This window comes from Equus asinus, chromosome 22 (assembly GCF_041296235.1).
Source record: "Equus asinus isolate D_3611 breed Donkey chromosome 22, EquAss-T2T_v2, whole genome shotgun sequence".
In the NCBI taxonomy this organism is placed as follows: Eukaryota; Metazoa; Chordata; class Mammalia; order Perissodactyla; family Equidae; genus Equus; species Equus asinus.
This window is the reverse complement of record NC_091811.1, coordinates 27,550,323-27,566,039: the sequence shown is the minus strand read 5'-3', so window position 1 is coordinate 27,566,039 and position 15,717 is coordinate 27,550,323. Positions and strand designations below refer to the sequence as shown.

At 39.7% G+C, this 15,717-nt stretch overlaps 1 protein-coding gene across 2 annotated transcripts in view; it reads right to left on the bottom strand.

Moving 5' to 3' along the window:
* The window catches only part of DERA (deoxyribose-phosphate aldolase), a 103,038-nt gene that overhangs the window by 67,642 nt on the left and 19,679 nt on the right, over window positions 1-15,717 (bottom strand). The gene's annotated exons all lie outside the window — the stretch shown is intronic.

Sequence of the window (15,717 nt, the reverse complement as noted above, 5' to 3'; positions counted from 1 at the left end):
TTACTGACAAGATTAATATCTACTAGATGCTACACAGACGCTGATATGATACAGTCCATTCTTTCCTCAAAGGAGAGTTTTTCAAAATGCATTACAAATTCCAACAGTGACATAACAAAAGTTAGAAAAAGAGAAAGAAAAAACAAGCCATCTAAAATTCTGGGAGACACCTCTGTTGCTTCTATTTTGAAATGCTCTCTCTTCTACCTCGATCTCACCGTCCATTCTCTTCCGGTTGACAATAATTTCTACTTTAAGACCCAGCCTAAATGTTAGCATTTATGAAAACAATGCCAACTCCCCAGACAGAGCTGACATTTGGATATACCTCTACTAAAGAACTTGTATTTAGTTCATCAAGGAGTCATGGTAAAATTGTCCCTTGTACTATTTTGTGAGTAGTCATGATCTTATTCATCTTTGAGTGTCTAACACCAAACATTGTGTCTGGTGCACATGTATTTCAATTTCATCCAGTGACACTCTATAACATAGATGGTCTCACAGTAAATTGAACACACACCCATTTACCTTCTATAACTAACCTCATTTCTCTATCCCTTTAGCAACCTCATGTTTTTGAAGAATCACCTTCTTAAAAGAGCCTTCAAAGACTACCGTGGAAAAGGCTATGCATTAGGAAATATGTCACAATTACACAATTATTTATAATCTGATGGGGAAAACTGATGATTGCATACTGTATTATGTAACACCACAAATAGTAACGATAATAAAGAATTTGCGTCCACCACAAAGAAAGATAAGACCACCAAGAAAACCGGTTTCTATAAAAGACATTCTCTCTCTCTCATTTCCATTTGATTCTTTTTATCAATATTAATGGTGTAGAAATTCCAAGTTAGCATTTGAGTGATTAATAATGATATTCTTATTTAAATATCACTGACGAAGTAGCGGGAGTTTGTGTGCTTTTTTTTCCCTAATTAAATTATCTTGTTAGCCGAAATCATTTAACAAAACAGATTTTTAACATTTCAGTCCATCTGCTCGTCAAAGGCATTGTATGTTTTCCTGCTTGTCTGCCAAGCCAACGTCACAGAGAAAACGGGAGTGTAAGGTCAGGCAAATGAATTCTGCCTCTTCTTCCCCACCCAAAGACTGATTTGGTTCTTGGTAGAGCCCAAGGGAAGGAGATCAGACAGACATGCCAGGCTCCCAGCTTATCTAAGACCTCTAAGAACCTCTCTCTACAAAAAGGTAGGGAAGGCTTTTTCTTTTCTTTTTTTTTAACTCCTAATAATGGTGATTAGTTCATGGTAAAGATTGTTTCGGGTAGAGAGTAAAAATGAGTGAAGCAAGGAGTTGTGTGAAAGACAACGCTCACCACCAGGCACTGTTGACAGTAGCCAAAAGAGGGAAGCCTAGGCCAGTGGGACAAAGCTTTCAGGGGCTGTCTTTTATCAGTCATATGACACTTCCTGGAAACTCTTCCCCTCCTCTCCTCTCCTCCACACCCACTACCTCCACCACTGGAAGTACCACTGCTGGAGAGAGGTCTTAAGCAATCCCAGTCTTCACGATCTGGCTCCTTCCTCCTTCTCAGGCCCCATCTTCTCCCCCTCTGCCCCTCCAACCCTCTGGCACAGCCTTCTAAACTACTAGGAGTTCACTGACACGTTACAGTTCCTTGTTCCTTGTGCCCAGAACGCCCTTCCTTATCTTGCCTGTATAGTGAACTCCTACTCAAACTTTAAGACCCAGTTCAAATGTCACCTTCTCTGTGAGCCTTCTCTGAACCACACACAACAATCTACAGTTAGCGCAGTCCCTTTTATTCTGAATGGTAACGATTTGTCTACATGTTTGTATTCGTAACAGATTTTTGAAACTCCAGGCAAAGTACCTGATACCTAAGTGGCATTCAATAAATAAACTGAATGGTTCCCAAACACTAGAAATTATCTAATTTTAGGCAATATCTTTCCCAAGTGCTTCTTTTTAAAAAAAATTTTTAGTGTTTTATTTTTCCAGCTTTCTGAGGTATAACTGTTAAAAACTGAATATGTTTAGGGTGTACCACTTGATGTTTTGATGTACATATACACTGTGAAGAAATCACCACAATCAAGCTAATTGACGTATCTCTCACTTAATGCATTTGCCATTTTCTTTTTTCTTTGGGAGGGGGGTTGCTGAGAATATTTAAGATCTACTCAATTAACGAATTTCAACTATACAAATACAGTATTCTTGATATAGCCACATTGCTACTCAATAGATCTCTAGACCTTATTCATCTTGTATAACAAAACTTTGTACCTCAATTGCTTCTGATAAAAGGACTTTTGGATCTCCACAAGAGAAGTTGGGACTGGAGCATGAATGGAATATCTTGACGACATTCACTTTAAAAACTAATTTTCAGTACAATTCCCCATCAAAGGTTAGAACCTGCAAGTCCTGCTCTCATGCTTCTCAGACACCACTTGCCAGAGGTCCCTGCAAACCATCTACTGAAGAATGTAATAGGATTACTTCCCTCACAATATCAGCCTCCACTGCTAAAAATATCATCATTAGTGGTCATAAAATTATCCAGCCCCGTATTTAATCCAGCTACAGAATTTGGCTCTGTGACCTCCCATGGTAATGAATTATATAAGTGACTATCTCATTTTATTAGCACTTAATTTGGTATTCTTTAATTTCATCAAATAACCCTTGTTCTCCTATTACGGGGTCTAGGGAAAAGAAAGGACTGACTGGCCTTTGTTATGTCCTTCATAATTTTTAATATTTCATTCGAGTACCCTTTAGTGTCTCCTTTCCAGGAGAAGTGATTCTAATGCACACAATCTCATCAGGACCATAGAATCTTCTGTTATGGGGCCAGGAGGGGTTTCAAGTACATGTGCCTTTGGGGAGAAAAGACATGAAACCATAATTGGAAGGTGATAATACTCTTTTCTTAAAACTCTCCCATGAGAAAAATCCCACTGTTTCTCTTAGTATGTCATTTTGGTGGCTTTCAGGCCCTTCTGTCAGTTATAAATTTGTTCTCAAATACTCTTTTCACAATTTTTTATTATTATTATTTTTCCTGTTTAAGTCTCAGTGGAAACAGAGATCATTTTCCCTGCAAATCTACTTTGTAGCCTTTCCATCACTTGCATTTGTGCTTCTATGGGTATTCTTGTATCTCTTCCCAATTCCTAACACGTAAAACTAAATGATAATGCTACGAAAGGAGGTTTATTTTGACTTTACCTTTGTTGTTCCTAATGGATAAAAATAAATTGCGATACTTTACTAGAGACATTTTTTCCTAAAAACTTGGGAAAAGTTAGAAAGATTAAATTTCCTATGTTTTCTTTTTTCATTCTTTCTGGGTTTTTATATTTAATTGTACCACCCAAATTCATTCCCTAGTGTTGTCTCCAGTTGTTTCCTGATATACAATTGTGTTTTGTTTTTTGGGGGTTTTTTTGTTGTTGTTGAGGAAGATTGGCCCTTAGCTAACATCTATTGCCAATCTTCCTTTCTTTTTCTTTTTCTCCCCAAAGCCCCAGTACATAGTTGTATATCCTAGTTGCAAGTCATTCTAGTCCCTCTATGTGGGATGCCTGCCACAGCATGGCTTGATGAGCAGTGCGTAGGTCCACACCCAGGATCCGAACTGGTGAAGGCCAGGCCGCCAAGGTGGAGTGTACAAACCTAACCACTCGGCCATGGGGCCAGCCCCAGATATGCACTTGTATAGTATAGTTTTAATCCCAGATTCTATTACTGAGTAGCTCTTCTTATTGTAGTCACCTAATTATCGTCTATTATTGTGTTGTTTATTTTCAATTCTAATTTGCAACTTCCCAGGAATCAGTCACACCTTCTCATATATGCAAGTGCCCAGCATAGAAATAGCTGCTCAATAAGCCCCTTGTATCACAGTAGATTTATTTTTTCCCTCAGACGCTGAAACTAGTGAAATAGCAACTTAATCATGCCTAGTCTTTCAACCTTAGCCTTGAAAGGGTTAGCTTGGATAGAAAAAAGGCTCACAAGATAGTCAATTTATATAAATGAGCAGACTTAGCCCTGGTTAATCCAGACACTGAAAGGAGAACCTAGTTACTTATTCTGGCATCTAAAACACTGTCTGGTACAGTTCTCAGGTTGGCTATTTCAGTTCTACCTGTTCCCAGGATGCCTAGAATCACGCAGTTATCAGCCCCAATCCAGCAGCAGTTGGTGACTGCAGTTATGAAGATAGGTACCCCCATTCCTTAGTGGAATGAAGCAGCCACGTGCAAATCCTCATATCTCTATTAGACAGCACTGGCCTAGACTTTATCCTACAGGTGATCAGGAGCAACTGAAGATTTCCAAAGTGGGCTGTAACAGAATTAAAGAATATTTTTAAAAAACAATTAGCATACCAAATATGTCTCATAGAAGTGCTTACACAAGTATGTAAATACAAATATAAAAAGGTATTTACGGTAATATTGTTGAAAATGATGCCATAATTGGTTTAATGAAATACAACAAATCTATAATAAAGAATATGATTCAGTCATTAAAAAGAATGAGGTTGATCCGTAAGTACTGTCATAGAAAACTGATTACGACCCATTACCCAGTGAAAATAAGTAACCTATACGGCACTGATATTTCAAAACAAAAATACAAAACATATATCTGTTGGTATGTGTGCAAAACTAATAATAGAATATGTACCAAATTGATAGAAGTGTTTCTCTTCAGAGGAGATTTCTACTTTCTCATGTTACATATTTCCATAATACTTAAAATTTTTACAAAAAGCATGCATTACCTTATTGAGCAGTAAAACCAAAATATATTTAACTCTTTTGAATTAAGAGGCATTGCCAGGCAGGAGTGTGTAGGACAGAAGGAAAGAGAGGGAGACTAGACTAGGTAAACCAGTAAGACAACTGTTGCTGTGGTCCAGGCACCAGCATTGTATGCCTCCGTGGGACATTTCACTACACTAAACCTTTCATGACCAATCCTCGGCCACCAAGCTCTTCCACAAAGCCAGCCTGATAAAGCTGCCTGATGCCAGGCAGAAATGATAACGACAGAACGCCACTGTTACTGCACCCATAGAAAAGATCACCAAAACATTAGCAGCCTGGGCCACCAGACAGAATCTGATTATTATATCCCTCCCACGTGTTACCAACATCCCACCCGGGTGAGATGGGCCCACACTTTAGAGAGCCTGCTCTGGCCCACCCACAGCTATGCCCTTCCCCATAGGTAAGGAATCTGTGGGGATAAGGCAACAGACCACTTTCCCCAAGACCACAATCCCCCTCTAGTCCACGTTCAAGGTGCACAGGAGCCCAGAATTCCTAGATCCAATGGCACTAGGCCTGCTTAGAGTTTACAGAGATTGCCACCCCAAACTAATAGCTGAAACTTAAAATATGAGAGAGATAAGGTAAGGAAAACCTCCTGGAAAGTTGGATAAATGCAATTCTGACTATGAATTACATGTATGCATTCCTTCAACTAATATAAAAAAGGTACCCATGATGGTGCCAGCACTGCTGTAGGCTCTGCAGATTCATCAGTGCATGAAAAAACAAAATCCTTCCTCTCACAGAGCTTTCTCTAATGAGACAGATAAACATATAAGTATATATTGAATATATTAGATGATATATATGCGCTACAATGAAACGTTATATAGGATAAGAAGATGGAGAATGCAGGGATGGGCATGGTCAGGGGAAGTCTCTGGTAAGTGCCCCATATGAAATAAGGAGGTAAGCAATGAGGCCACGTCTATGGAAATTGTTCTGGGTGGACAGAAAAGCAAATGCCAAGGCCCTAAGACAACAGTGAACTTGTCACATCTGAGGCAAAGCAGGGACATGGGTGTAACTGGAGGGGGGTCAACAACGGTGGCAAGGAGTGGCAGAGATATAGTCAAGGAGGTAGACAAGGGCCAGATCGTATAGCAAAATGTTTTCCAAACTGAGGGTCATGACCCACGGACATGTCAGGAAATTAACTTTGTCCATTGCAAATAGCATCTATAAAAAGAAGAAAGAGGGGTCGGCTCCGTGACCGAGTGGTTAAGTTCACATGCTCCGCTTTGGCAGCCCAGGGTTTCACCAGTTCGGATCCTGGGTGTGGACCTAGCACCGCTCATCAGGCTATGCTGAGGCAGCGTCGTGCATGCCACAGCTAGAAGGACCTACAACTAGAATATACAACTATGTACTGGAAGGCTTTGGGGAAAAGGAAAAATAATTTTTTTTTTTTTTTAAAAAAGCCTTTAAAAAAAAGAAGAAAGAGCAAAATCAAAAATATCCGGGTACATTGCATGTAATACAGGTAAGGGTTGCTGATGGAAGTTTTCTTTCAGTTACTGGTAGGCATGTACTGTGTGGCAATATAAAACAAACTGCCTATTGTGAGGCATGGCCAATAAGGTTTGAACGTCCCTGAAGTGAGACTTTTTCAGCATGGAAAGGAGTAAGATAGGAAAATGATCGGATTTACATTTTAAAAGAATCCTTCTGGCTGCTGTGGGGAAGCCAATTAGGAGCCTCAAACAAGAGCAGGTGGTAGCTTGAACCAGAACTTTAGCAGCGGTGTGCAGAGAGTGGTCAAAATCGCATCAGTCCACTGACTCTAGCATTTCTATTCCGTCTTTAAAATTTGCCTTCAAACAAATAAGAGCTACTCATCCTCTGGTGCTATTATTACCATCTGGAGAGCAAACAGTCCAGGAAAAGTTGATAATCCAGAAGCAACTCCCAGGTTCACAAAGCACAAAATTCAAGTTTCTTCTGCTCACTACCCAGAAATACTCTCAGATAAGTCTCTGTATGGAAGAGTTCACAGATTAGAACACATGTCAGAGCTAATCTTGCTGACTTCTCTCCCATCCACTCCAGGCTCTAAGTGACTACTGGAGTAAAATTCAACTACTCTTCCCAATACAGTCCATTTAGTGAGCTTTTGGTCCTCCCTAGGGTGACCACATCGTGCTGGTCTGCCCATGACATGCCCAGTTTACACCCATCCCATCTGGTTTAGCATTTGCCTTTTACATTCATTTTGTTAACAAACAAAATAAACCAGGATGGGTTTGGCCGACTCCAGCTTCTACCATGGTCTCCAGTAGTAATAGTGTGCAAAGCAAGTGCAAGAGATCTCACTTGAACATGTGGTTCACTCAGTAAGGAGTCCAAAACGTGACTCTTTGCCCCACCCTCCCAGATCTAACAATACTAACACTCCCAGCATGCAGGGTATTCACTGAGGATCCTCAGAATATTTGTGGCTAGCAACAGCTAGCTCCATCCAGTACTGGGTGGAGGCAGAAGTACCCAACGCTGTTCTGTATCTGCAGCCATCTGAATACACCAGCTGGTTGTGCCCTGACCTGAGCCCAAGACTGCAAGAGACACAGACACACCATGCCCCAGTGATCTGGGTATGAGACATGTGAAAGCCTGTAGGAAAGGTGAACATGGCATATGTATAGGCAATCTCCAGCTTCTTTGAGGAGAGTATACTGAAGGCAATGCTTTTGTCATTTTTATATTCTGTAAATCGAAACCTATTTATTCAGGGTTAGGCTTCTTTGATTTGCAAAAAAAAAAATCTATTAGCAACAATGAGCTCAAAAAAACTATGTTTAATGAAAAATTCTGAATGTCCATTTTTTAGAAAAGTTGGTGATCTGTAATTTGCACAAAATGCTTTTGAACATTTATCACGTCCCAACATATCTCTACAGAGATACCAGTGACTCAAGACCCAACAGAAATATACTTGGACCTGGTTGTGAGAGAGACATAATTTATAATTTCATCCAAATAAGCTTCCCTATTCTAACAATCAAAGTACAAGCTACAGCTGACAAATTTTAAATATTTTATATATACACAGAATAAGTGAACTACCTGATCTTTGAGAGAAAGCCGATGCTTAATTAAAAATAAATCCTTCTTCCTAGCAGTGCACACCATCTCTCTGCTGGTCATCATCTGTTGAATATTAGAAACATTTGACTCTTTGAAGAGTAAGAACCATTTTGTCAATCAATCTAAGCTGATACACACTGGTCTTGAACTATTTCATAAAAAGGACCTTTAAATGTAGGATTTATTTTTCTTCAAAATCGGTTGAAAAATTTTTTTAAGAAAAACCTATTAAGTAAATAAAACACCAAAAGCCTCCAGCTTTTGAAACACAGTGAACTACAACTATTGATGACAACTGTTTGTAAATACTGCAAGCAGGAAGACACTGAAATTTAACCCTCTATGAAAGAAAGGATTTGAACAAATTAAATGAGATTTCAACTAGCCTACAAGGCTTATCTTTAAAAATTCTAAAATTGCATTAAATTCTAAAGTTGGAATATCTTAACTTATCTGTTTTGATGATTACCTATTGGTATATAACAAAACACCACAAACTGTCATGGCTAAAAACAGCAACCCTGTTACTATTGCTCCCGATTCTGTGGGTTGACTGGGGCTCAGCTGAGCAATTCTGCTGCGGCTCTCACTTGAGATCTCTTGCGTGGCTGCAGTCAGATGATGACTGGGGCTGGAACATACACGATAGCTTCACGCACATGTCCGGTGCCTTAAAGGGAGCAACTAAAAGACCCGGCTCTGCTGGGACACTAGGTGTCCTTCTCTCTCTCCACATAGTCCTAGAATCTCCCCTTCTTCCAGTGCCTACTCCAACAAGGTAGCTGAAGCTCTTACAAGGCAGCTCAGGGCTCCGCAAATCATCAAAGCAGCTATGAGAGCAACACTCTGTCACATTCTATTGGTTAAAGTGAGTCACAGAGCCAGCCTCAATCAATGTAGTAGGGGACTACACAAAAGACATGAATCCTGGAGACCTGGTCCATCTTTGGAGACTAGCTACCACAAGCGCCTATTTTAAAATGCATACATTTATATTCTGTACTGGAAAGAAATTAAGGGTTCTGCACCCAATTCCAGGGTGGGGGAGGAGTTTCCCACACCACCAAGCAATGCTCTGGACACCAGCTGGGTGTCCCACAATTCAGCTCAATTGTGATACTACCTACCCAGAGATATCATCAGATTCCCCAGATTAAGGGCTCAGTCCTACAAGACTGCCCCTCCCCCCCGACTTCAGATGCCAGTCACAAGTCTAGGTTGTCACCTGTGCTTCCGACCTCCTGGCTATAAACTGGAAGTTCCAATAACCCCTTTCTTGGGTCCAATTAATTTGCTAGAGCAGTTCATAGGACTCAGAGAAACATTTTACTTACTAGATTACCAGTTTATTAAAAAAGGATGTTAACCAGGAATAGCCTGAAGAGATGCATGGGGAAAGGGCATGGAGCTCCCACGTCTTCACCAAGTGCACCACTCTCCCTAAATCTCCCTGTATTCACCAACCTGCAAACTCCCCAAACCCTGTTCTTTTGGGTTTCTATGGAGGCTTCATTACAGAGGCGCAACTGATTAAATCATTGGTGATTGAACTCAACCTCCAGCCCCTCTCCCATCCCAAGTTGGGGGTAGGATGGAGGGATGGGACTGAAAATTCCAACCCTCTAATCACATGGTTAGTTCTGCGGCAATCAGCTCCCATATTTAGGTGAGGTCCAAAAGTTGCCTCATTAACACAACAAGATAGCTTCATTGTGCTCATCACTTAGGAAATTTGAAGGGTTTTAGGAGCTCTGTGCTAGGAAGTGTGGATGAAAACCAAATATATATTTCTTATTATAAATCACAATATCACAGAAATGAAATTGAGAAGGCTTACGATTTTACAGTATATAAATTTAGCAAAACATTCAAAAGAATCACAGAGACATCTTATTTGACAAGTTTTGTCTTATAAAACTATATATTATGGGGCTGGCCCTGTGGCCGAGTGGTTAAGTTCACGCGCTCCGCTGCAGGCGGCCCAGTGTTTCTTTGGTTCGAATCCTGGGCGCGGACATGGCACTGCTCATCAAACCACGCTGAGGCAGCGTCCCACATGCCACAACTAGAAGGACCCATAACGGAGAATATACAACTATGTACGGGGGGACTTTGGGGAGAAAAAGGAAAAAAATAAAAAAATCTTTAAAAAAAATAAATAAAAAAAAAATAAATAAAACTATATATTATTTTGCCTCAGGATGGAGGCAAAAATACATTAGTTGTGAAACCATATGAGCTAAACTATTTACACATTTCAAATTTAAAAAGATGAGAATTGAGAAAATCCTCCATTTATAGAATTTGTTGTAAGATTACCAAGTACCTCAGCATCTGTATAGAGAATATATTTTCTCAATTAAAAATATTATGAGGGGGGCGGCCCAAGGGTGTAGTGGTTAAACTTTGGCAGCCCAGGGTTTGCAAGTTCGGATCCCAGGCATGGACCTACACACCGCTCATCAAGCCATGCCGTGGCGATGTCCCACATATAAAATAGAGGAAGATTGGCACAAATGGTAGCTCAAGGACAATCTTCCTCCAGCAAAAAGAGGAGGATTGGCAACAGATGTTACCTCAGGGCCAATCTTCCTCAAAAAAAAAAAGATAGGAATGCACACTTCCCCTCCTACTCCTACACCCATCAGTAGTGGTAACTCCCGTATTAGTACTCCCGAAGATAAATTCCCTTTCCCAAACTTCAGGGTCCTGTTGACCTGCTAACTTGCAACTGAATACCTCTTTGAAACTTTGATGAGTATGTATCCTGGGTGAGTTTACCGTATGTTCTTTGTTCTTAAAAGCTATAAAAGTGTACTGAAACCATGCTTTGCCGGAACACTTTCTTCCTTTGTAGAAAATGCCTTTCTGGGTTATAATCCTCAGCTTGGCTCAAGTAAAATTCACCTTATCTCTCTCATCTATAGAATGGTTATTATTTATTTTGCATTGACAATATCTGTATCTATCTATATATCTACCTCTGATTCCGCTTCTCTAGAGAACCCAGACTAATAAAGATATAACTTCCAAATTAAAGGAAATAGAAAAGACAGAGAAATAAGTTAAATGACATCATCAGACAAATCCCAAAGTTGGGGCAATCTACTGGTCAGATAACCCAACATCATCAAACTCATGGCAGTAAAAGAAAGGGATGCCGTTCTAGATTAAGAGAGACATACAACAGTTGAATATAATGCACGGCCCTTATTTGGATCCTGGCTTAATAAACCAGCTATAAAATACATTTTGGGGACACGTGGAGAAATTTAAATAAGGACTTGGTATTAGATGATATCAAGGAATTATTTCTAATTTGGTTTGAGACAATATAAGGGTATTGTAAGAAAATATCTTTATTCCTTACAGAAGCAAACATTTATGAGTGAAATGTCATCATGTAATTTTAATTTAAAATATTTCAGAAAAAAATTGCCAAAGCAAATAGTAAATTATTAACAACTGTGAAGTCTAGGTGATTGGGATATATGAGTTTTTATATTAGTCCTTTCACTTTTCCGAATGTTTGAAATCTTTAGTAATAAAAAGAAACTATATATAAAAGCAAGCTAAAATAAATAACATAATGAATAGGGGAAACCATGGTAGTCAGCCTCCAAAATTGCCCTGAGTGATTCTCATCCCCTGGTATTCATCTCCTTCCACAATGAATAAGACTGACCTATGTGACCAATACCATATTGTGGAAATATCAGTGTGTGACTTCCAACATTTGTTAATAAAAGACACTGTACCTTCTGCCTTATCACCTTGGATCCCTCTCTCTGGAAGAAGCCAGTGCCATGTCATAAGGACACTCAAGCAGCCCTAGGGCAATGTCCATGTAGCGAAGAGCTGAGACTCCAGTTGCCAGCACTAAACTGCCAACCATGTGAGGGAGCCACATGGGGAGTGGATCTCAGCTCCAGTCAAGGCTTCGGGTGACTGACTGCAGCCTGGGCTGAGAATTCGACTGTAACCTCATGAGAGACCCCAAGCCAGAACCACATAGCTAAACCACTCTAAAATTTCTGACCCACAGAGACTGTGGGAGATAACAAATGTTTATTGTTGTTTTAGGTCGCTAGGCTTTGGAGCGATTTACTTCATAGCAATACATAACATACAAAAACCAATATGGAGACTGGGGCTGGCCCCGTGGCCGAGTGGTTAAGTTCGCGCGCTCCGCTGCAGGCGGCCCAGTGTTTCATTGGTTCGAATCCTGGGCGCGGACATGGCACTGCTCTTCAGACCACGCTGAGGCAGCGTCCCACATGCCACAACTAGAAGAACCCACAACGAAGAATACACAACTATGTACCGGGGGGCTTTGGGGAGAAAAAGGAAAAAATAAAATCTTAAAAAAAAAAAAAAAAATCTCCAAATGGTGCAATAAACAGCAGGCCGATACATTTTAAAAAAAAAAAAAAAAAAAAAAAAAACCAATATGAAGAGCTTCCAACAGCAAACTGCTTCACAAGTATAAGATGGCAGGCTAGGAGTTATTTTATTTTTTCTTTCCAAACTTTAAAAATGTATATACTTAACACTCCACTAATACAAATGTATAAATCAAATTACACTAAGACTCATTTGTACAGCTGTGGAAAAACTAAACTATACATTTAATACTGGCATACTTTACAGTATATATTTTGCCTTGCTTTGGTCTGCATGTTTGGGGCCTCCCAAAATTTGTATGTTGAAACCTAATCCCCAGTGTGATGGTATCTAGAGGTGAGGCCTTTAGGAGGCCCCAGAGAGATCCCTCATCCCTTTGGCATGTGAGGTTCCAGCAAAAAGGTGGCAGTCAATGCAGAAGTGGACCCTCTCCAGACACTGAAGCTGCCAGTGCCCTAATCTTGAACTTCCCAGCCTCCAGAACTGTGAGAAATACATTTCTGTTGTTTATAAGCTCTACAGTCTATGGTATTTCTGTTACAGTTGCCTGAACAAACTAAGACATACCCCAATTAAATTTCTTTTAAAAAATTAAAGTGAAACTCTGTAAGTTAAAAGATCATAGCAATAGATGCCCATGTTTTTAAATTCAGTTCAATTTATTTACAAAGCTTACATATTTTGAGGTTTTCAAAATATCTTTAACTTGTTGTCCATCAATTGTTTTTCTAAACTCTCCTCCAGAGAGTTCTGTTAGCATTGAAAATATCATTTGCCGTAATAAAACTGGTGTCGACCAATGACTGACCTCTCTGGGGAATGGACAGTAGCTTTTCTCTTCTACTCTTTTTTGTTATTGTTTAAATATGTTTAAATCTATGAAAAAAACAATACATTTTACTCTGTTGGCATTTTTCTCCAACTGTTAGGGGAAGCATTATCAAAAGGCTTTTCAGAAACTAAGTATTTCTACCAGGTTCCCAGTATGAGACATTTTATTAACTATTTCAAAGAACTCTTAACCTGCCAGGTTGGGACTATATAGTTTTCTTCAGCAATCCATATATCAAAGCTGTTTGAGAAATGTACTCTTGGTTTGAATCAAGAAGTCAAAGAAAGGGGCAGTTGAAATATCCAATAGTTTCCCACCCATTTCGTTTTTAATATACTAGAGTTCCAAGTGAGTTTATCGTAAAACTTTAACAGCACGTTGGTAACACATCCAAACCCACAAGGCCATCTACTCAGGCCTTGTACTGGACTGCCAAGGATGCAGATGCACAGGAGCATGCGGGGCACCAGCTCTGGGTGTGTAGTACTGCCCTGGAAAAAAGGAATTTTAGGTTCTGGTTCTGTGATATGGATCATCACTGGATTTGGAGAAAACCATGGACAACTGTTTATGGAGCACTGACTGGTGGGCACTCAGCTGTCTTACAAGGTTTTATCACAGTACAGCTGGTTTGATGACATAGGTGGTCTCTGATTAACTTAACCACAGGGTGAGAAAGCCATCAGCGACAAGGAGGAAAGAACCAGACAACTAGGTGTGACAGTCACCATTCAATCGATCTCAGCAGTGGTGCTAAACAAAGGACATGACAGTGTAGAAGAAGGCAGGAGATTGAGTTCCAGCTCCAACTCAGTCACTATGAAAAGACTAGGCTGGCCAGAGAAGGTTTCAACAAGCCTACTCACCATGATAAATTAATAAAAATTAACAAGTCAAGGAGAGACAAGACATTTCAAATACTGGGTATAGTATGAATGAAGACCAATTTGAGAATGGTTACGGCATGTTCCCAGAACAATAACAATGGCAAAAAGTTGTGTTTGAGAGTAAAGATATGGTTGCATAGGTAAGGTAGTATCAGGTCATGGAGAATCTCGAAATTTAGACAGAAGACTCTAGACCTGAAATACTGGAAGGACTACCATTAATTTATTTGGTCATTTGGTGGATAAGATGGAACGGAAAGAGGGGAAAACTACAGTCAAGTTTCTGCTAATTTTGTACAACAAACATTCACTTCTTTGAAAATAAAAATAGCTCCAAACGGGTAGGCTCTTTTGCTTTTTTGTTTTTGTTTTTGTTTTGTTTGTTTGTTTTTGTTTTTTTTTGTTTTGGAGGAAGATTAGCCCTCAGCTAACTACTGCCAGTCCTGCTCTTTTTGCTGAGGAAGCCTGGCTCTGAGCTAACATCCGTGCCCATCTTCCTCTAGTTTATACGTGGGACGCCTACCACAGCATGGCTGCCAAGCAGTGATATCAAATTACAATGTCAAACGGAAATGTAAATAAAATGTGGGTATTATGAAGGGATATTTAGAACAAGGATAACTTAGATCATTTATATGCATTCTCTAGGGTGGGCTGAGCGCACTTAAAGAAAAAAGATCACAAAGGAAAAAAATAACCAGGAATCTGAATTCAAATTTAAACAAATCCTACAACAAGTCCTAAAACAAATTTAAAACAAATTTAACAAGTCCTATCACCCTAGGTGCCAAAATAAGTTAGAAAACTTGCAACCTAGGGTTGTGAAAATAAGAGTAGAAATAAGGACCCTTATGCTTTCCTCTGCCTTTTCTTTTTCTTTTTCTGCCTTTTTAATGAGAAAACACAGTAAATGAGGTGCACAACGCTATGGAAGTTTAAGAGAAAGAGAGTGTGCCTGATGGGGGAAGTGAAAAAAAAACCAAATGCCATGTTGGAAGAGCTATGCCACCAGCTGTGAGGAAGAGGTAGAGATTGGGGACAGGGGTAGCCGGGAAAGCGAAGATCAGCATTGCAAGCAAGATCCTGAGGTGGAAAGACTCAAATTTAGTTCAGGAAGAACCAAGTTTAGGGTTTTTTTCCCCTGAAGAATCAAGTACATATCAGAGAGAAGCAGAAACAAAGCCTGAAAGACAGGCCAGGAAGCTGTGAAAGGCGAAGACTGGTAGATGGGGACTATTCAATCTAATTCAATAGACAAATGGAAGACGCCGAGAGTTTTAGACCCAGGAAGTGCAAGTATAGTCTGCCTTAGTGTCCTAGAAGGCAAGTGCAAAACTTCTCCAAACCATTCATTTGCCATCTAAATTCCCAGATATAAGCAACAGCTAATCTAAATTTCATTTCAGTATCTATGCACTTAAAACGACTCTCATTGGTGATATTGGAATTACGAAAAAAAAAACCAAACCTCAAAAGATAGCTGGAAGGCAAAGTCAACAAAGAACTTGAAGACAAATTAAGAAAATTTATGACGAATGTAAGCATTCCACTCTTCGTAAAGTCAACCTTCTCATACTCAACGTGATTAAGTTTAAATCCTGACTCAAGCAAAAATTTCTTTTAGAATCTTACTGCCCTTATTCACATATCTGAAAAAGACATG